Source organism: Ambystoma mexicanum, unplaced genomic scaffold, assembly GCF_040938575.1.
Source record: "Ambystoma mexicanum isolate Mex_15411 unplaced genomic scaffold, UKY_AmexF1_1 Mex_scaf4, whole genome shotgun sequence".
NCBI classification, from domain to species: domain Eukaryota; kingdom Metazoa; phylum Chordata; class Amphibia; order Caudata; family Ambystomatidae; genus Ambystoma; species Ambystoma mexicanum.
The window spans coordinates 7,980,720-8,005,659 of record NW_027182455.1 but is presented as its reverse complement, the minus strand read 5'-3'; positions in this window follow the sequence as shown (position 1 = coordinate 8,005,659).

Here is a 24,940-nt window from a genome sequence, read left to right as displayed (position 1 = left end):
ATATCTCAATGCTTATACCAAACCTGAGACCCTTCCTATAGCATGAGATGTGATATCCAACTTCTTCCCATTCCAATCCTGAGACCCTTCCTATAACATGAGATGTGATGTCTCAATGCTTCTAATACCAAACCTGAGACCCTTCCTATAACATGAGATGGGATATCCACCTCCTTCCCATTCCAATCCTGAGACCCTTCCAATAGCAGAGATGTGATTACTCAATGCTTTTACCAAACCTGAGACCCTTCCTATGGCCTGAGATGTCATATACAACTCCTTCCCATTCCGATCCTGAGACCCTTCCTATAGCATGAGATGTGATATCTCAATGCTTATACCAAATCTGAGACCCTTCCTATAGCATGAGATGTGATATCCAACTCCTTCCCATTCCAATCCTGAGACCCTTCCTATAGCATGAGATGTGATGTCTCAATGCTTCTAATACCAAACCTGAGATCCTTCCTATAACATGAGATGTGATATCCAACTCCTTCCCATTCCAATCCTGAGACCCTTATGATAGCATGAGATGTGATATCTCAATGCCTCTAATACCAAACCTGAGATACTTCCGATAGCATGAGATGTGATATCTCAATGCTTCTAATACCAAACCTGAGATCCTTCCTATAACATGAGATGTGATTTCCAAATCCTTCCCCTTCCAAACCTGAGACCCTCCCTTTAGCATGAGATGTGATATCCAACTCCTTCCCATTCCAATCCTGAGACCCATCTGATAGCATGAGATGTGATATTTCAATGCCTCTAATACCAAACCTGAGATCCTACCTCTAACATGAAATGTGATATCCATCTCCTTCCCTTTCCAAACCTGGGACCCTGCCTATAGCATGAGATTTGATATCCAAGTCCTTTCCATTCCAATCCTGAGACCCTTCCTATAGCATGTGATGTGATATCTCAATGCTTATACCAAACCTGAGACCCTTCCTATGGCATGAGATGTCATATACAACTCCTTCCCATTCCAATCCTGAGACCCTTCCTATAGCATGAGATGTGATATCTCAATGCTTATACCAAACCTGAGACCCTTCCTATAGCATGAGATGTGATATCCAACTTCTTCCCATTCCAATCCTGAGACCCTTCCTATAACATGAGATGTGATGTCGCAATGCTTCTAATACCAAACCTGAGATCTTTCCTATAACATGAGATGTGATATCCAACTCCTTCCCATTCCAATCCTGAGACCCTTCCTATAGCATGAGATGTGATATCACAATGCTTATACCAAACCTGAGACCGTTCCTATAGCTTGAGATGTGATATCCAACTCCTTCCCATTCCAATCCTGAGACCCTTCCTATAGCATGAGATGTGATATCTCAAGGCCTCTAATACCAAACCTGAGATCGTTCCTCTAACATGAAATGTGATATCCAACTCCTTCCCCTTGCAAACCAGAGAGCCTTCCTATAACATGAGATGTGATATCCAACTCCTTCCCATTCCAATCCTGAGACCCTTCTGATAGCATGAGATGTGATATTTCAATGCCTCTAATACCAAACCTGAGATCCTACCTCTAACATGAAATGTGATATCCATCTCCTTCCCTTTCCAAACCTGAGACCCTGCCTATAGCATGAGATGTGATATCCAAGTCCTTCCCATTCCAATCCTGAGACCCTTCCTATAGCATGTGATGTGATATCTCAATGCTTAGTCCAAACCTGAGACCCTTCCTATGGCATGAGATGTCATATACAACTCCTTCCCATTCCAATCCTGAGACCCTTCCTATAGCATGAGATGTGATATCTCAAGGCCTCTAATACCAAACCTGAGATCGTTCCTCTAACATGAAATGTGATATCCAACTCCTTCCCCTTCCAAACCTGAGAGCCTTCCTATAACATGAGATGTGACATCCAAGTCCTCCCCATTCCAATCCTGAGACCCTTCCTATAGCATGAGATGTGATATCTCAATGCTTCTAATACCAAACCTGAGACCCTTCCTATAACATGATTTGGGATATCCAACTCCTTCCCATTCCAATCCTGAGACCCTTCCGATAGCAGAGATGTGATATCTCAATGCTTATACCAAACCTGAGAGCCTTCCTATGGCCTGAGATGTCATATGCAACTCCTTCCCATTCCAATCCTGAGACCCTTCCTATAGCATTAGATGTGATATCTCAATGCTTATACCAAATCTGAGACCCTTCCTATAGCATGAGATGTGATATCCAACTTCTTCCCATTCCAATCCTGAGACCCTTCCTATAGCATGAGATGTGATGTCTCAATTCTTCTAATACCAAACCTGAGATCCTTCCTATAACATGAGAAGTGATATCCAACTCCTTCCCATTCCAATCCTGAGACCCTTATGATAGCATGAGATGTGATATCTCAATGCCTCTAATACCAAACCTGAGATACTTCTGATAGCATGAGATGTGATATCTCAATGCTTCTAATACCAAACCTGAGATCCTTCCTATAACATGAGATGTGATTTCCAAATCCTTCCACTTCCAAACCTGAGACCCTACCTTTAGCATGAGATGTGATATCCAACTCCTTCCCATTCCAATCCTGAGACCCTTCTGATAGCATGAGATGTGATATTTCAATGCCTCTAATACCAAACCTGAGATCCTACCTCTAACATGAAATGTGATATCCATCTCCTTCCCTTTCCAAACCTGAGACCCTGCCTATAGCATGAGATGTGATATCCAAGTCCTTCCCATTCCAATCCTGAGACCCTTCCTATAGCATGTGATGTGATATCTCAATGCTTAGTCCAAACCTGAGACCCTTCCTATGGCATGAGATGTCATATACAACTCCTTCCCATTCCAATCCTGAGACCCTTCCTATAGCATGAGATGTGATATCTCAATGCTTATACCAAACCTGAGACCCTTCCTATAGCATGAGATGTGATATCCAACTTCTTCCCATTCCAATCCTGAGACCCTTCCTATAACATGAGATGTGATGTCTCAATGCTTCTAATACCAAACCTGAGACCCTTCCTATAACATGAGATGGGATATCCAACTCCTTCCCATTCCAATCCTGAGACCCTTCCAATAGCAGAGATGTGATTACTCAATGCTTTTACCAAACCTGAGACCCTTCCTATGGCCTGAGATGTCATATACAACTCCTTCCCATTCCAATCCTGAGACCCTTCCTATAGCATGAGATGTGATATCTCAATGCTTATACCAAACCTGAGACCGTTCCTATAGCTTGAGATGTGATATCCAACTCCTTCCCATTCCAATCCTGAGACCCTTCATATAGCATGAGATGTGATATCTCAAGGCCTCTAATACCAAACCTGAGATCGTTCCTCTAACATGAAATGTGATATCCAACTCCTTCCCCTTGCAAACCAGAGAGCCTTCCTATAACATGAGATGTGATATCCAACTCCTTCCCATTCCAATCCTGAGACCCTTCTGATAGCATGAGATGTGATATTTCAATGCCTCTAATACCAAACCTGAGATCCTACCTCTAACATGAAATGTGATATCCATCTCCTTCCCTTTCCAAACCTGAGACCCTGCCTATAGCATGAGATGTGATATCCAAGTCCTTCCCATTCCAATCCTGAGACCCTTCCTATAGCATGTGATGTGATATCTCAATGCTTAGTCCAAACCTGAGACCCTTCCTATGGCATGAGATGTCATATACAACTCCTTCCCATTCCAATCCTGAGACCCTTCCTATAGCATGAGATGTGATATCTCAAGGCCTCTAATACCAAACCTGAGATCCTTCCTCTAACATGAAATGTGATATCCAACTCCTTCCCCTTCCAAACCTGAGAGCCTTCCTATAACATGAGATGTGACATCCAAGTCCTCCCCATTCCAATCCTGAGACCCTTCCTATAGCATGAGATGTGATATCTCAATGCTTCTAATACCAAACCTGAGACCCTTCCTATAACATGATTTGGGATATCCAACTCCTTCCCATTCCAATCCTGAGACCCTTCCGATAGCAGAGATGTGATATCTCAATGCTTATACCAAACCTGAGAGCCTTCCTATGGCCTGAGATGTCATATGCAACTCCTTCCCATTCCAATCCTGAGACCCTTCCTATAGCATTAGATGTGATATCTCAATGCTTATACCAAATCTGAGACCCTTCCTATAGCATGAGATGTGATATCCAACTTCTTCCCATTCCAATCCTGAGACCCTTAATATAGCATGAGATGTGATGTCTCAATTCTTCTAATACCAAACCTGAGATCCTTCCTATAACATGAGATGTGATATCCAACTCCTTCCCATTCCAATCCTGAGACCCTTATGATAGCATGAGATGTGATATCTCAATGCCTCTAATACCAAACCTGAGATACTTCTGATAGCATGAGATGTGATATCTCAATGCTTCTAATACCAAACCTGAGATCCTTCCTATAACATGAGATGTGATTTCCAAATCCTTCCACTTCCAAACCTGAGACCCTACCTTTAGCATGAGATGTGATATCCAACTCCTTCCCATTCCAATCCTGAGACCCTTCTGATAGCATGAGATGTGATATTTCAATGCCTCTAATACCAAACCTGAGATCCTACCTCTAACATGAAATGTGATATCCATCTCCTTCCCTTTCCAAACCTGAGACCCTGCCTATAGCATGAGATGTGATATCCAAGTCCTTCCCATTCCAATCCTGAGACCCTTCCTATAGCATGTGATGTGATATCTCAATGCTTAGTCCAAACCTGAGACCCTTCCTATGGCATGAGATGTCATATACAACTCCTTCCCATTCCAATCCTGAGACCCTTCCTATAGCATGAGATGTGATATCTCAATGCTTATACCAAACCTGAGACCCTTCCTATAGCATGAGATGTGATATCCAACTTCTTCCCATTCCAATCCTGAGACCCTTCCTATAACATGAGATGTGATGTCGCAATGCTTCTAATACCAAACCTGAGACCCTTCCTATAACATGAGATGGGATATCCAACTCCTTCCCATTCCAATCCTGAGACCCTTCCAATAGCAGAGATGTGATTACTCAATGCTTTTACCAAACCTGAGACCCTTCCTATGGCCTGAGATGTCATATACAACTCCTTCCCATTCCAATCCTGAGACCCTTCCTATAGCATGAGATGTGATATCTCAATGCTTATACCAAATCTGAGACCCTTCCTATAGCATGAGATGTGATATCCAACTCCTTCCCATTCCAATCCTGAGACCCTTCCTATAGCATGAGATGTGATGTCTCAATGCTTCTAATACCAAACCTGAGATCCTTCCTATAACATGAGATGTGATATCCAACTCCTTCCCATTCCAATCCTGAGACCCTTATGATAGCATGAGATGTGATATCTCAATGCCTCTAATACCAAACCTGAGATACTTCCGATAGCATGAGATGTGATATCTCAATGCTTCTAATACCAAACCTGAGATCCTTCCTATAACATGAGATGTGATTTCCAAATCCTTCCCCTTCCAAACCTGAGACCCTCCCTTTAGCATGAGATGTGATATCCAACTCCTTCCCATTCCAATCCTGAGACCCATCTGATAGCATGAGATGTGATATTTCAATTCCTCTAATACCAAACCTGAGATCCTACCTCTAACATGAAATGTGATATCCATCTCCTTCCCTTTCCAAACCTGGGACCCTGCCTATAGCATGAGATTTGATATCCAAGTCCTTTCCATTCCAATCCTGAGACCCTTCCTATAGCATGTGATGTGATATCTCAATGCTTATACCAAACCTGAGACCCTTCCTATGGCATGAGATGTCAAATACAACTCCTTCCCATTCCAATCCTGAGACCCTTCCTATAGCATGAGATGTGATATCTCAATGCTTATACCAAACCTGAGACCCTTCCTATAGCATGAGATGTGATATCCAACTTCTTCCCATTCCAATCCTGAGACCCTTCCTATAACATGAGATGTGATGTCGCAATGCTTCTAATACCAAACCTGAGATCTTTCCTATAACATGAGATGTGATATCCAACTCCTTCCCATTCCAATCCTGAGACCCTTCCTATAGCATGAGATGTGATATCACAATGCTTATACCAAACCTGAGACCGTTCCTATAGCTTGAGATGTGATATCCAACTCCTTCCCATTCCAATCCTGAGACCCTTCCTATAGCATGAGATGTGATATCTCAAGGCCTCTAATACCAAACCTGAGATCGTTCCTCTAACATGAAATGTGATATCCAACTCCTTCCCCTTGCAAACCAGAGAGCCTTCCTATAACATGAGATGTGATATCCAACTCCTTCCCATTCCAATCCTGAGACCCTTATGATAGCATGAGATGTGATATCTCAATACCTCTAATACCAAACCTGAGATACTTACGATAGCATGAGATGTGATATCTCAATGCTTCTAATACCAAACCTGAGATCCTTCCTATAACATGAGATGTGATTTCCAAATCCTTCCCCTTCCAAACCTGAGACCCTCCCTTTAGCATGAGATGTGATATCCAACTCCTTCCCATTCCAATCCTGAGACCCTTCTGATAGCATGAGATGTGATATTTCAATGCCTCTAATACCAAACCTGAGATCCTACCTCGAACATGAAATGTGATATCCATCTCCTTCCCTTTCCAAACCTGAGACCCTGCCTATAGCATGAGATGTGATATCCAAGTCCTTTCCATTCCAATCCTGAGACCCTTCCTATAGCATGTGATGTGATATCTCAATGCTTATACCAAACCTGAGACCCTTCCTATGGCATGAGATGTCATATACAACTCCTTCCCATTCCAAACCTGAGACCCTTCCTATAGCATGAGATGTGATATCTCAATGCTTATACCAAACCTGAGACCCTTCTTATAGCATGAGATGTGATATCCAACTTCTTCCCATTCCAATCCTGAGACCCTTCCTATAACATGAGATGTGATGTCGCAATGCTTCTAATACCAAACCTGAGATCTTTCCTATAACATGAGATGTGATATCCAACTCCTTCCCATTCCAATCCTGAGACCCTTCCTATAGCATGAGATGTGATATCACAATGCTTATACCAAACCTGAGACCGTCCCTTTAGCTTGAGATGTGATATCCAACTCCTTCCCATTCCAATCCTGAGACCCTTCCTATAGCATGAGATGTGATATCTCAAGGCCTCTAATACCAAACCTGAGATCGTTCCTCTAACATGAAATGTGATATCCAACTCCTTCCCCTTCCAAACCTGAGAGCCTTCCTATAGCATGAGATATGATAGCCAAGTCCTTCCAATTCCAATCCTGAGACCCTTCCTATAACATGAAATGTGATATCCAACTCCTTCCCATTCCAACCTGAGACCCTTCCTATAGCATGAGATGGGATATCTCAATGCTTCTAATACCAAACCTGAGACTCTTCCTATAACATGAGATGGGATATCCAACTCATTCCCATTCCAATCCTGAGACCCTTCCGATAGCAGAGATGTGATATCTCAATGCTTATACCAAACCTGAGACCCTTCCTATGGCCTGAGATGTCATATACAACTCCTTCCCATTCCAATCCTGAGACCCTTCCTATAGCATGAGATGTGATATCTCAATGCTTATACCAAATCTGAGACCCTTCCTATAGCATGAGATGTGATATCCAACTCCTTCCCATTCCAATCCTGAGACCCTTCCTATAGCATGAGATGTGATGTCTCAATGCTTCTAATACCAAACCTGAGATCCTTCCTATAACATGAGATGTGATATCCAACTCCTTCCCATTCCAATCCTGAGACCCTTCTGATAGCATGAGATGTGATATCTCAATGCCTCTAATTCCAAACCTGAGATCCTACCTCTAACATGAAATGTGATATCCATCTCCTTCCCTTTCCAATCCTGAGACCCTGCCTATAGCATGAGATGTGATATCCAAGTCCTTCCCATTCCAATCCTGAGACCCTTCCTATAGCATGTGATGTGATATCTCAATGCTTATACCAAACCTGAGACCCTTCCTATAGCATGAGATGTCATATACAACTCCTTCCCATTCCAATCCTGAGACCCTTCCTATAGCATGAGATGTGATATCTCAATGCTTATACCAAACCTGAGACCCTTCCTATAGCATGAGATGTGATATCCAACTTCTTCCCATTCCAATCCTGAGACCCTTCCTATAACATGAGATGTGATGTCTCAATGCTTCTAATACCAAACCTGAGATCTTTCCTATAACATGAGATGTGATATCCAACTCCTTCCCATTCCAATCCTGAGACCCTTCCTATAGCATGAGATGTGATATCTCAAGGCCTCTAATACCAAACCTGAGATCCTTCCTCTAACATGAAATGTGATATCCAACTCTTTCCCCTTCCAAACCTGAGAGCCTTCCTATAGCATGAGATATGATATCCAAATCCTTCCCATTCCAATCCTGAGACCCTTCCTATAACATGAAATGTGATATCCTACTCCTTCCCATTCCATCCTGGGACCCTTCCTATATCATGAGATGGGATATCTCAATGCTTCTAATACCAAACCTGAGACCCTTCCTATAACATGAGATGGGAATATCCAACTCCTTCCCATTCCAATCCTGAGACCCTTCCGATAGCAGAGATGTGATATCTCAATGCTTATACCAAACCTGAGATCCTTCCTATAACATGAGATGTGATATCCAACTCCTTCCCATTCCAATCCTGAGACACTTCCTATAGCATGAGATGTGATATCTCAATGCTTATACCAAATCTGAGACCCTTCCTATAGCATGAGATGTGATATCCAACTCCTTCCCATTCCAATCCTGAGACCCTTCCTATAGCATGAGATGTGATATCTCAAGGCCTCTAATACCAAACCTGAGATCCTTCCTCTAACATGAAATGTGATATCCAACTCTTTCCCCTTCCAAACCTGAGAGCCTTCCTATAGCATGAGATATGATAGCCAAGTCCTTCCAATTCCAATCCTGAGACCCTTCCTATAACATGAAATGTGATATCCAACTCCTTCCCATTCCAACCTGAGACCCTTCCTATAGCATGAGATGGGATATCTCAATGCTTCTAATACCAAACCTGAGACTCTTCCTATAACATGAGATGGGATATCCAACTCATTCCCATTCCAATCCTGAGACCCTTCCGATAGCAGAGATGTGATATCTCAATGCTTATACCAAACCTGAGACCCTTCCTATGGCCTGAGATGTCATATACAACTCCTTCCCATTCCAATCCTGAGACCCTTCCTATAGCATGAGATGTGATATCTCAATGCTTATACCAAATCTGAGACCCTTCCTATAGCATGAGATGTGATATCCAACTCCTTCCCATTCCAATCCTGAGACCCTTCCTATAGCATGAGATGTGATGTCTCAATGCTTCTAATACCAAACCTGAGATCCTTCCTATAACATGAGATGTGATTTCCAAATCCTCCCCCTTCCAAACCTGAGACCCTCCCTTTAGCATGAGATGTGATATCCAACTCCTTCCCATTCCAATCCTGAGACCCTTCTGATAGCATGAGATGTGATATCTCAATGCCTCTAATTCCAAACCTGAGATCCTACCTCTAACATGAAATGTGATATCCATCTCCTTCCCTTTCCAAACCTGAGACCCTGCCTATAGCATGAGATGTGATATCCAAGTCCTTCCCATTCCAATCCTGAGACCCTTCCTATAGCATGTGATGTGATATCTCAATGCTTATACCAAACCTGAGACCCTTCCTATGGCATGAGATGTCATATACAACTCCTTCCCATTCCAATCCTGAGACCCTTCCTATAGCATGAGATGTGATATCTCAATGCTTATACCAAACCTGAGACCCTTCCTGTAGCATGAGATGTGATATCCAACTTCTTCCCATTCCAATCCTGAGACCCTTCCTATAACATGAGATGTGATGTCTCAATGCTTCTAATACCAAACCTGAGATCTTTCCTATAACATGAGATGTGATATCCAACTCCTTCCCATTCCAATCCTGAGACCCTTCCTATAGCATGAGATGTGATATCTCAAGGCCTCTAATACCAAACCTGAGATCCTTCCTCTAACATGAAATGTGATATCCAACTCTTTCCCCTTCCAAACCTGAGAGCCTTCCTATAGCATGAGATATGATATCCAAATCCTTCCCATTCCAATCCTGAGACCCTTCCTATAACATGAAATGTGATATCCTACTCCTTCCCATTCCATCCTGGGACCCTTCCTATATCATGAGATGGGATATCTCAATGCTTCTAATACCAAACCTGAGACCCTTCCTATAACATGAGATGGGAATATCCAACTCCTTCCCATTCCAATCCTGAGACCCTTCCGATAGCAGAGATGTGATATCTCAATGCTTATACCAAACCTGAGATCCTTCCTATAACATGAGATGTGATATCCAACTCCTTCCCATTCCAATCCTGAGACACTTCCTATAGCATGAGATGTGATATCACACTGCTTATACCAAACCTGAGACCCTTCCTATAGAATGAGATGTGATATCCAACTCCTTCCCATTCCAATCCTGAGACCATTCCTATAGCATGAGATGTGATATCTCAATGCTTCTAATATCAAACTTGAGACCCTCCCTATAGCATGAGATGTGATACCCAAGTCCTTCCCATTCCAATCCTGAGACACTTCCTATAGCATGAGATGTGATATCTCAATGCTTCTAATACCAAACCTGAGACTCTTCCTATAACATGAGATGGGATATCCAACTCCTTCCCATTCCAATCCTGAGACCCTTCCAATAGCAGAGATGTGATATCTCGATGCTTATACCAAATCTGAGACCCTTCCTATAGCATGAGATGTGATATCCAACTCCTTCCCATTCCAATCCTAAGGCCCTTCCTATAGCATGAGATGTGATGTCTCAATGCTTCTAATACCAAACCTGAGATCCTTCCTATAACATGAGATGTGATATCCAACTCCTTCCCATTCCAATCCTGAGACCCTTCCTATAGCATGAGATGTGATGTCTCAATGCTTCTAATACCAAACCTGAGAACCTTCCTACAGCATGCGATGTGATATCTCAATGCTTCTAATACCAAACCTGAGACCAGTCCTATAACATGAGATTGGATATCCAACTCCTTCCCCTTCCAAACCTGAGACCCTTCCTATAGCATGAGATGTGATATCCAACTTCTTCCCATTCCAATCCTGAGACCCTTCCTATAACATGAGATGTGATGTCTCAATGCTTCTAATACCAAACCTGAGATCTTTCCTATAACATGAGATGTAATATCCAACTCCTTCCCATTCCAATCCTGAGACCCTTCCTATAGCATGAGATGTGCTATCTCAATGCTTATACCAAACCTGAGACCCTTCCTAAAGCTTGAGATGTGATATCCAACTCCTTCCCATTCCAATCCTGAGACCCTTCCTATAGCATAATATGTGATATCTCAATGCCTCTAATACCAAACCTGAGGTCCTTCCTCTAACATGAAATGTCATATCGAACTCCTTCCCTTTCCAAACCTGAGAGCCTACCTATAGCACGAGATGTGATATCCAAGTCCTTCCCATTCCAATCCTTAGACCCTTCCTACAGCATGCAATATGATATCTCAATGATTCTAATAACAAACCTGAGACCCGTCCTATAACATGAGATGTGATATCCAACTCCTTCCCGTTTCAAACCTGAGACCCTTCCTATAACATGAGATGTGATATCCAACTCCTTCCCGTTTCAAACCTGAGACCCTTCCTATAGCATATGTGATATCCAACTCCTTCCCATTCCAAACATGAGACCCTTCCTATAGCAAGAATGTAATATCCAACTCCTTCCCATTCCAATCCTGAGACCATTCCTATAGCATGAGATGTGATATCTCAATGCTTCTAATACCAAACCTGAGATCCTTCCTATGACATGAGATGTGATATCCAATTCCTCCCCATTCCAAACCTGAGAACCTTCCTACATCATGCGATGTGATATCTCAATGCTTCTAATACCAAACCTGAGACCAGTCCTATAACATGAGATTGGATATCCAACTCCTTCCCCTTCCAAACCTGAGACCCTTCCCATAGCATGAGATGTGATATCCAACTTTTTCCCATTCCAATCCTGAGACCCTTCCTATAACATGAGATGTGATGTCTCAATGCTTCTAATACCAAACCTGAGATCTTTCCTATAACATGAGATGTGATATCCAACTCCTTCCCATTCCAATCCTGAGACCCTTCCTATAGCATGAGATGTGCTATCTCAATGCTTATACCAAACCTGAGACCCTTCCTAAAGCATGAGATGTGATATCCAACTCCTTCCCATTCCAATCCTGAGACCCTTCCTATAACATGAAATGTGATATCCAACTCCTTCCCATTCCAACCTGAGACCCTTCCCATAGCATGAGATGGGATATCCAACTCCTTCCAAATCCAATACTGATACCCTTCCAATAGCATGAGATGTGATATCCCAATGCTTCTACCAAACCTGAGAACCATACTATGGCATGAGATGTGATATCAAACTCCTTCCCATTCCAATCCTGAGACTCTTCCTATAGCTTGAGATGTGATATCCGAAATCCTTCCCATTCCAATTCTGAGACCCTTCCTATACCATGAGACTTGATATCTCAATGCTTCTAATACCAAACCTGAGACCCGTCCTATAACATGAGATGTGATATCAAACTCCTTCCCATTCCAATCCTGAGACTCTTCCTATAGCTTGAGATGTGATATCCGAAATCCTTCCCATTCCAATTCTGAGACCCTTCCTATACCATGAGACTTGATATCTCAATGAGAGAATACCAAACCTGAGACCCTTCCTTTATCATGAGATGTGATATCCAACTCCTTCCCATTCCAATCCTGAGACCCTTCCGATATCATGAGATTTGTTATCTCAATGCTTCTAATATCAAAATTGAGACCCGCCTATAACATGAGATGTGATATCCAAATCTTTCCCCTTCCAAACCTTAGACCCTTCCTTTATCATGAGATGGGATATCCAACTCCTTCCCATTCCAATCCTGAGACCCTTCCGATAGCAGAGATGTGATATCTCAATGCTTATACCAATCCTGAGACCCTTCCTATGGCCTGAGATGTCATATACAACTCCTTCCCAATCCAATCCTGAGACCCTTCCTATAGCATGAGATGTGATATCTCAATGCTTATACCAAATCTGAGACCATTCCTATAGCATGAGATGTGATATCCAACTCCTTCCCATTCCAATCCTGAGACCCTTCCTATAGCATGAGATGTGATGTCTCAATGCTTCTAATACCAAACCTGAGATCCTTCCTATAACATGAGATGTGATATCCAACTCCTTCCCATTCCAATCCTGAGACCCTTCCTATAGCATGAGATGTGATGTCTCAATGCTTCTAATACCAAACCTGAGAACCTTCCTACAGCATGCGATGTGATATCTCAATGCTTCTAATACCAAACCTGAGACCAGTCCTATAACATGAGATTGGATATCCAACTCCTTCCCCTTCCAAACCTGAGACCCTTCCTATAGCATGAGATGTGATATCCAACTTCTTCCCATTCCAATCCTGAGACCCTTCCTATAACATGAAATGTGATGTCTCAATGCTTCTAATACCAAACCTGAGATCTTTCCTACAACATGAGATGTAATATCCAACTCCTTCCCATTCCAATCCTGAGACCCTTCCTATAGCATGAGATGTGCTATCTCAATGCTTATACCAAACCTGAGACCCTTCCTAAAGCTTGAGATGTGATATCCAACTCCTTCCCATTCCAATCCTGAGACCCTTCCTATAGCATGAGATGTGATATCTCAATGCTTCTAATATCAAACTTGAGACCCTTCCTATAGCATGAGATGTGATATCCAACTCCTTCCCATTCCAATCCTGAGACCCTTCCTATAGCATGAGATGTGATGTCTCAATGCTTCTAATACCAAACCTGAGATCCTTCCTATAACATGAGATGTGATATCCAACTCCTTCCCATTCTAATCCCGAGACCCTTCCTATAGCATGAGATGTGATATCTCAATGCTTATACCAAACCTGAGACCCTTCCTATAGCATGAGATGTGATATCCAACTCCTTCCCATTCCAATCCTGAGACCCTTCCTATAGCATGAGATGTGATATCTCAATGCCTCTAATACCAAACCTGAGATCCTTCCTCTAACATGAAATGTGATATCCAACTCCTTCCCTTTCCAAACCTGAGAGCCTACCTATAGCATGAGATGTGATATCCAAGTCCTTCCCATTCCAATCCTTAGACCCTTCCTACAGCATGCAATATGATATCTCAATGATTCTAATAACAAACCTGAGACCCATCCTATAACATGAGATGGGATATCCAACTCCTTCCTATTCCAATCCTGAGACACTTCCGATAGCAGAGATGTGATATCTCAATGCTTATACCAAACCTGAGACCCTTCCTATAACATGAGATGTGATATCCAACTCCTTCCCGGTCCAAACCTGAGACCCTTCCTATAGCATATGTGATATCCAACTCCTTCCCATTCCAAACATGAGACCCTTCATATAGCAAGAATGTAATATCCAACTCCTTCCCATTCCAATCCTGAGACCATTCCTATAGCATGCGATGTGATATCTCAATGCTTCTAATACCAAACCCGAGACCAGTCCTATAACATGAGATTGGATATCCAACTCCTTCCCCTTCCAAACCTGAGACCCTTCCTATAGCATGAGATGTGATATCCAACTTCTTCCCATTCCACTCCTGAGACCCGTCCTATAACATGAGATGTGATGTCTCAATGCTTCTAATACCAAACCTGAGATCTTTCCTATAACATGAGATGTGATATCCAACTCCTTCCCATTCCAATCCTGAGACCCTTCCTATAGCATGAGATGTGATATCTCAATGCTTATACCAAACCTGAGACCCTTCCTATAGCTTGAGATGTGATATCCAACTCCTTCCCATTCCAATCCTGAGACCCTTCCTATAGCATGAGATGTGATATCTCAAGCCCTCTAATACCAAACCTGAGATTCTTCCTCTAACATGAAATGTGATATCCAACTCCTTCCCCTTCCAAACCTGAGAGCCTTCCTATAGCATGAGATATGATATCCAAGTCCTTCCCATCCAATCCTGAGACCCTTCCTATAACATGAAATGTGATATCCAACTCCTTCCCATTCCAACCTGAGACCCTTCCTATAGCATGAGATGGGATATCCAATTCCTTCCAAATCCAATACTGATACCCTTCCGATAGCATGAGATGTGATATCCCAACGCTTCTACCAAACCTGAGACCCATACTATGGCATGAGATGTGATATCAAACTCCTTCCCATTCCAATCCTGAGACCCTACCTATAGCTTGAGATGTGATATCCAACTCCTTCCCATTCCAATTCTGAGACCCTTCCTATACCATGAGTCTTGATATCTCAATGCTTCTTTTACAAAACCTGAGACCCGTCCTATAACATGAGATGTGATATCCAAATCCTTCCCCTTCCAAACCTTAGACCCTTCCTTTATCATGAGATGTGATATCCAATTCCTTCCCATTCCAATCCTGAGACCCTTCCGATATCATGAGATTTGTTATCTCAATGCTTCTAATATCAAACTTGAGACCCTCCCTATAGCATGAGATGTGACATCCAAGTCCTCCCCATTCCAATCCTGAGACTCTTCCTATAGCATGAGATGTGATATCTCAATGCTTCTAATACCAAACCTGAGACCATTCCTATAACATGAGATGGGATATCCAACTCCTTCCCATTCCAATCCTGAGACCCTTCCGATAGCAGAGATGTGATATCTCAATGCTTATACCAAACCTGAGACCCTTCCTATGGCCTGATTTGTCATATACAACTCCTTCCCATTCCAATCCTGAGACCCTTCCTATAGCATGAGATGTGATATCTCAATGCTTATACCAAATCCGAGACCCTTCCTATAGCATGAGATGTGATATCCAACTCCTTCCCATTCCAATCCTGAGACCCTTCCGATATCATGAGATTTGTTATCTCAATGCTTCTAATATCAAACTTGAGACCCTCCCTATAGCATGAGATGTGACATCCAAGTCCTCCCCATTCCAATCCTGAGACTCTTCCTATAGCATGAGATGTGATATCTCAATGCTTCTAATACCAAACCTGAGACCATTCCTATAACATGAGATGGGATATCCAACTCCTTCCCATTCCAATCCTGAGACCCTTCCGATAGCAGAGATGTGATATCTCAATGCTTATACCAAACCTGAGACCCTTCCTATGGCCTGATTTGTCATATACAACTCCTTCCCATTCCAATCCTGAGACCCTTCCTATAGCATGAGATGTGATATCTCAATGCTTATACCAAATCCGAGACCCTTCCTATAGCATGAGATGTGATATCCAACTCCTTCCCATTCCAATCCTGAGACCCTTCCTATAGCATGAGATGTGATGTCTCAATGCTTCTAATACCAAACCTGAGATCCTTCTGATAGCATGAGATGTGATATCTCAATGCTTCTAGTACCAAACCTGAGATCCTTCCTATAACATGAGATGTGATTTCCAAATCCTTCCACTTCCAAACCTGAGACACTCCCTTTAGCATGAGATGTGATATCCAACTCCTTCCCATTCCAATCCTGAGACCCTTCTGATAGCATGAGATGTGATATTTCAATGCCTCTAATACCAAACCTGAGATCCTACCTCTAACATGAAATGTGATATCCATCTCCTTCCCTTTCCAAACCTGAGACCCTGCCTATAGCATGAGATGTGATATCAAAAGTCCTTCCCATTCCAATCCTGAGACCCTTCCTATAACATGTGATGTGATATCTCAATGCTTATACCAAACCTGAGACCCTTCCTATGGCATGAGATGTCATATACAACTCCTTCCCATTCCAATCCTGAGACCCTTCCTATAGCATGAGATGTGATATCTCAATGCTTATACCAAACCTGAGACCCTTCCTATAGCATGAGATGTGATATCCAACTTCTTCCCATTCCAATCCTGAGACCCTTCCTATAACATGAGATGTGATGTCTCAATGCTTCTAATACCAAACCTGAGACCCTTCCTATAACATGAGATGGGATATCCAACTCCTTCCCATTCCAATCCTGAGACCCTTCCGATAGCAGAGATGTGATATCTCAATGCTTATACCAAACCTGAGACCCTTCCTATGGCCTGAGATGTCATATACAACTCCTTCCCATTCCAATCCTGAGACCGTTCCTATAGCATGAGATGTGATATCTCAATGCTTATACCAAATCTGAGACCCTTCCTATAGCATGAGATGTGATATCCAACTCCTTCCCATTCCAATCCTGAGACCCTTCCGATAGCATGAGATGTGATGTCTCAATGCTTCTAATACCAAACCTGAGATCCTTCCTATAACATGAGATGTGATATCCAACTCCTTCCCATTCCAATCCTGAGACCCTTAAGATAGCATGAGATGTGATATCTCAATGCCTCTAATACCAAACCTGAGATACTTCCGATAGCATGAGATGTGATATCTCAATGCTTCTAATACCAAACCTGAGATCCTTCCTATAACATGAAATGTGATTTCCAAATCCTTCCCCTTCCAAACCTGAGACCCTCCCTTTAGCATGAGATGTGATATCCAACTCCTTCCCATTCCAATCCTGAGACCCTTCTGATAGCATGAGATGTGATATTTCAATGCCTCTAATACCAAACCTGAGATCCTACCTCTAACATGAAATGTGATATCCATCTCCTTCCCTTTCCAAACCTGAGATCCTGCCTATAGCATGAGATGTGATATCCAAGTCCTTCCCATTACAATCCTGAGACCCTTCCTATAGCATGTGATGTGATATCTCAATGCTTATACCAAACCTGAGACCCTTCCTATGGCATGAGATGTCATATACAACTCCTTCCCATTCCAATCCTGAGACCCTTCCTATAGCATGAGATGTGATATCTCAATGCTTATACCAAACCTGAGACCCTTCCTATAGCATGAGATGTGATATCCAACTTCTTCCCATTCCAATCCTGAGACCCTTCCTATAACATGAGATGTGATGTCTCAATGCTTCTAATACCAAACCTGAGATCTTTCCTATAACATGAGATGTGATATCCAACTCCTTCCCATTCCAATCCTGAGACCCTTCCTATAGCATGAGATGTGATATCTCAAGGCCTCTAATACCAAACCTGAGATCGTTCCTCTAACATGAAATGTGATATCCAACTCCTTCCCCGTCCAAACCTGAGAGCCTTCCTATAGCATGAGATATGATAGCCAAGTCCTTCCAATTCCAATCCTGAGACCCTTCCTATAACATGAAATGTGATATCCAACTCCTTCCCATTCCAACCTGAGACCCTTCCTATAGCATGAGATGGGATATCTCAATGCTTCTAATACCAAACCTGAGACTCTTCCTATAACATGAGATGGGATATCCAACTCCTTCCCATTCCAATCCTGAGACCCTTCCGATAGCAGAGATGTGATATCTCAATGCTTATACCAAACCTGAGACCCTTCCTATGGCCTGAGATGTGATATCCAACTGCTTCCCATTCCAATCCTGAGACCCTTCCTATAGCATGAGATGTGATATCTCAATGCTTATACCAAATCTGAGACCCTTCCTATAGCATGAGATGTGATATCCAACTCCTTCCCATTCCAATCCTGAGACCCTTCCTATAGCATGAGATGTGATGTCTCAATGCTTCTAATACCAAACCTGAGTTCCTTCCTATAACATGAGATGTGATATCCAACTCCTTCCGATTCCAATCCTGAGACCCTTATGATAGCATGAGATGTGATATCTCAATGCTTCTAATACCAAACCTGAGATCCTTCCTATAACATGAGATGTGATTTCCAAATCCTTCCCCTTCCAAACCTGAGACCCTCCCTTTAGCATGAGATGTGATATCCAACTCCTTCCCATTCCAATCCTGAGACCCTTCTGATAGCATGAGATGTGATATCTCAATGCCTCTAATTCCAAACCTGAGATCCTACCTCTAACATGAAATGTGATATCGATCTCCTTCCCTTTCCAAACCTGAGACCCTGTCTATAGCATGAGATGTCATATACAACTCCTTCCCATTCCAATCCTGAGACCCTTCCTATAGCACGAGATGTGATATCTCAATGCTTATACCAAACCTGAGACCCTTCCTATAGCATGAGATGTGATATCCAACTCCTTCCCATTCCAATCCTGAGACCCTTCCTTTAGCATGAGATGTGATATCCAACTCCTTCCCATTCCAATCCTGAGACCCTTCCTATAGCCTGAGATGTGATGTCTCAATGCCTCTAATACCAAACCTGAGATCCTTCCTCTAACATGAAATGTGATATCCTACTCCTTCCCTTTCCAAACCTGAGAGCCTATCTATAGCATGAGATGTGATATCCAAGTCCTTCCCATTCCAATCCTGAGACACTTCCGATAGCAGAGATGTGATATCTCAATGCTTATACCAAACCTGAGACCCTTCCGATAACATGAGATGTGATATCCAACTCCTTCCCGTTCCAAACCTGAGACCCTTCCTTTAGCATGAGATGTGATATCAGCTCCTTCCCATTCCAATCCTGAGACACTTCCGATAGCATGAGATGTGATATCTCAATGCTTCTAATATCAAAACAGAGACCCTCCCTATAGCATGATATGTGATATCTAAGTCCTTCCCATTCCAATCCTGAGACCCTTCCTATAGCATGAGATGTGATATCTCAATGCTTCTACCAAACCTGAGACCCTTCCTTTAGCATGAGATGTGATAACCAACTCCTTCCCATTCCAATCCTGAGACCCTTCCTATAGCATGAGATGTGATATCTCAATACTTCTAATACCAAACCTGAGATCCTTCCGATAACATGAGATGTGATATCCAAATCCTTCCCCTTCCAAACCTGAGACCCTCCCTTTAGCATGAGATGTGATATCCAACTCCTTCCCATTCCAATCCTGAGACCCTTCTGATAGCATGAGATGTGATATCTCAATGCTTCTATACCAAACCTGAGATCCTTCCGATAGCATGAGATGTGATATCTCAATGCTTCTAATACCAAACCTGAGATCCTTCCTATAACATGAGATGTGATATCCAAATCCTTCCCCTTCCAAACCTGAGACCCTCCCTTTAGCATGAGATGTGATATCCAACTCCTTCCCATTACAATCCTGAGACCCTTCCGATATCATGAGATTTGTTATCTCAATGCTTCTAATATCAAACTTGAGACCCTCCCTATAGCATGAGATGTGACATCCAAGTCCTCCCCATTCCAATCCTGAGACTCTTCCTATAGCATGAGATGTGATATCTCAATGCTTCTAATACCAAACCTGAGACCCTTCCTATAACATGAGATGGGATATCCAACTCCTTCCCATTCCAATCCTGAGACCCTTCCGATAGCAGAGATGTGATATCTCAATGCTTATACCAAACCTGAGACCCTTCCTATGGCCTGATTTGTCATATACAACTCCTTCCCATTCCAATCCTGAGACCCTTCCTATAGCATGAGATGTGATATCTCAATGCTTATACCAAATCCGAGACCCTTCCTATAGCATGAGATGTGATATCCAACTCCTTCCCATTCCAATCCTGAGACCCTTCCTATAGCATGAGATGTGATGTCTCAATGCTTCTAATACCAAACCTGAGATCCTTCTGATAGCATGAGATGTGATATCTCAATGCTTCTAGTACCAAACCTGAGATCCTTCCTATAACATGAGATGTGATTTCCAAATCCTTCCACTTCCAAACCTGAGACACTCCCTTTAGCATGAGATGTGATATCCAACTCCTTCCCATTCCAATCCTAAGACCCTTCCTATAGCACGAGATGTGATATCTCAATGCTTATACCAAACCTGAGATCCTTCCTCTAACATGAAATGTGATATCCAACTCCTTCCCTTTCCAAACCTGAGAGCCTATCTATAGCATGAGATGTGATATCCAAGTCCTTTCCATTCCAATCCTGAGACACTTCCGATAGCAGAGATGTGATATCTCAATGCTTATACCAAACCTGAGACCCTTCCGATAACATGAGATGTGATATCCAACTCCTTCCCGTTCCAAACCTGAGACCCTTCCTTTAGCATGAGATGTGATATCAGCTCCTTCCCATTCCAATCCTGAGACACTTCCGATAGCATGAGATGTGATATCTCAATGCTTCTTATATCAAAACAGAGACCCTCCCTATAGCATGATATGTGATATCTAAGTCCTTCCCATTCCAATCCTGAGACCCTTCCTATAGCATGAGATGTGATATCTCAATGCTTCTACCAAACCTGAGACCCTTCCTTTAGCATGAGATGTGATAACCAACTCCTTCCCATTCCAATCCTGAGACCCTTCCTATAGCATGAGATGTGATATCTCAATACTTCTAATACCAAACCTGAGATCCTTCCGATAACATGAGATGTGATATCCAAATCCTTCCCCTTCCAAACCTGAGACCCTCCCTTTAGCATGAGATGTGATATCCAACTCCTTCCCATTCCAATCCTGAGACCCTTCTGATAGCATGAGATGTGATATCTCAATGCTTCTATACCAAACCTGAGATCCTTCCGATAGCATGAGATGTGATATCTCAATGCTTCTAATACCAAACCTGAGATCCTTCCTATAACATGAGATGTGATATCCAAATCCTTCCCCTTCCAAACCTGAGACCCTCCCTTTAGCATGAGATGTGATATCCAACTCCTTCCCATTACAATCCTGAGACCCTTCCGATATCATGAGATTTGTTATCTCAATGCTTCTAATATCAAACTTGAGACCCTCCCTATAGCATGAGATGTGACATCCAAGTCCTCCCCATTCCAATCCTGAGACTCTTCCTATAGCATGAGATGTGATATCTCAATGCTTCTAATACCAAACCTGAGACCCTTCCTATAACATGAGATGGGATATCCAACTCCTTCCCATTCCAATCCTGAGACCCTTCCGATAGCAGAGATGTGATATCTCAATGCTTATACCAAACCTGAGACCCTTCCTATGGCCTGATTTGTCATATACAACTCCTTCCCATTCCAATCCTGAGACCCTTCCTATAGCATGAGATGTGATATCTCAATGCTTATACCAAATCCGAGACCCTTCCTATAGCATGAGATGTGATATCCAACTCCTTCCCATTCCAATCCTGAGACCCTTCCTATAGCATGAGATGTGATGTCTCAATGCTTCTAATACCAAACCTGAGATCCTTCTGATAGCATGAGATGTGATATCTCAATGCTTCTAGTACCAAACCTGAGATCCTTCCTATAACATGAGATGTGATTTCCAAATCCTTCCACTTCCAAACCTGAGACACTCCCTTTAGCATGAGATGTGATATCCAACTCCTTCCCATTCCAATCCTGAGACCCTTCTGATAGCATGAGATGTGATATTTCAATGCCTCTAATACCAAACCTGAGATCCTACCTCTAACATGAAATGTGATATCCATCTCCTTCCCTTTCCAAACCTGAGACCCTGCCTATAGCATGAGATGTGATATCAAAAGTCCTTCCCATTCCAATCCTGAGACCCTTCCTATAGCATGTGATGTGATATCTCAATGCTTATACCAAACCTGAGACCCTTCCTATGGCATGAGATGTCATATACAACTCCTTCCCATTCCAATCCTGAGACCCTTCCTATAGCATGAGATGTGATATCTCAATGCTTATACCAAACCTGAGACCCTTCCTATAGCATGAGATGTGATATCCAACTTCTTCCCATTCCAATCCTGAGACCCTTCCTATAACATGAGATGTGATGTCTCAATGCTTCTAATACCAAACCTGAGACCCTTCCTATAACATGAGATGGGATATCCAACTCCTTCCCATTCCAATCCTGAGACCCTTCCGATAGCAGAGATGTGATATCTCAATGCTTATACCAAACCTGAGACCCTTCCTATGGCCTGAGATGTCATATACAACTCCTTCCCATTCCAATCCTGAGACCGTTCCTATAGCATGAGATGTGATATCTCAATGCTTATACCAAATCTGAGACCCTTCCTATAGCATGAGATGTGATATCCAACTCCTTCCCATTCCAATCCTGAGACCCTTCCTATAGCATGAGATGTGATGTCTCAATGCTTCTAATACCAAACCTGAGATCCTTCCTATAACATGAGATGTGATATCCAACTCCTTCCCATTCCAATCCTGAGACCCTTAAGATAGCATGAGATGTGATATCTCAATGCCTCTAATACCAAACCTGAGATACTTCCGATAGCATGAGATGTGATATCTCAATGCTTCTAATACCAAACCTGAGATCCTTCCTATAACATGAGATGTGATTTCCAAATCCTTCCCCTTCCAAACCTGAGACCCTCCCTTTAGCATGAGATGTGATATCCAACTCCTTCCCATTCCAATCCTGAGACCCTTCTGATAGCATGAGATGTGATATTTCAATGCCTCTAATACCAAACCTGAGATCCTACCTCTAACATGAAATGTGATATCCATCTCCTTCCCTTTCCAAACCTGAGACCCTGCCTATAGCATGAGATGTGATATCCAAGTCCTTCCCATTACAATCCTGAGACCCTTCTTATAGCATGTGATGTGATATCTCAATGCTTATACCAAACCTGAGACCCTTCCTATGGCATGAGATGTCATATACAACTCCTTCCCATTCCAATCCTGAGACCCTTCCTATAGCATGAGATGTGATATCTCAATGCTTATACCAAACCTGAGACCCTTCCTATAGCATGAGATGTGATATCCAACTTCTTCCCATTCCAATCCTGAGACCCTTCCTATAACATGAGATGTGATGTCTCAATGCTTCTAATACCAAACCTGAGATCTTTCCTATAACATGAGATGTGATATCCAACTCCTTCCCATTCCAATCCTGAGACCCTTCCGATAGCAGAGATGTGATATCTCAATGCTTATACCAAACCTGAGACCCTTCCTATGGCCTGAGATGTCATATACAACTCCTTCCCATTCCAATCCTGAGACCGTTCCTATAGTATGAGATGTGATATCTCAATGCTTATACCAAATCTGAGACCCTTCCTATAGCATGAGATGTGATATCCAACTCCTTCCCATTCCAATCCTGAGACCCTTCCTATAGCATGAGATGTGATGTCTCAATGCTTCTAATACCAAACCTGAGATCCTTCCTATAACATGAGATGTGATATCCAACTCCTTCCCATTCCAATCCTGAGACCCTTATGATAGCATGAGATGTGATATCTCAATGCCTCTAATACCAAACCTGAGATACTTCCGATAGCATGAGATGTGATATCTCAATGCTTCTAATACCAAACCTGAGATCCTTCCTATAACATGAGATGTGATTTCCAAATCCTTCCCCTTCCAAACCTGAGACCCTCCCTTTAGCATGAGATGTGATATCCAACTCCTTCCCATTCCAATCCTGAGACCCTTCTGATAGCATGAGATGTGATATTTCAATGCCTCTAATACCAATCCTGAGATCCTACCTCTAACATGAAATGTGATATCCATCTCCTTCCCTTTCCAAACCTGAGACCCTGCCTATAGCATGAGATGTGATATCCAAGTCCTTCCCATTACAATCCTGAGACCCTTCCTATAGCATGTGATGTGATATCTCAATGCTTATACCAAACCTGAGACCCTTCCTATGGCATGAGATATCATATACAACTCCTTCCCATTCCAATCCTGAGACCCTTCCTATAGCATGAGATGTGATATCTCAATGCTTATACCAAACCTGAG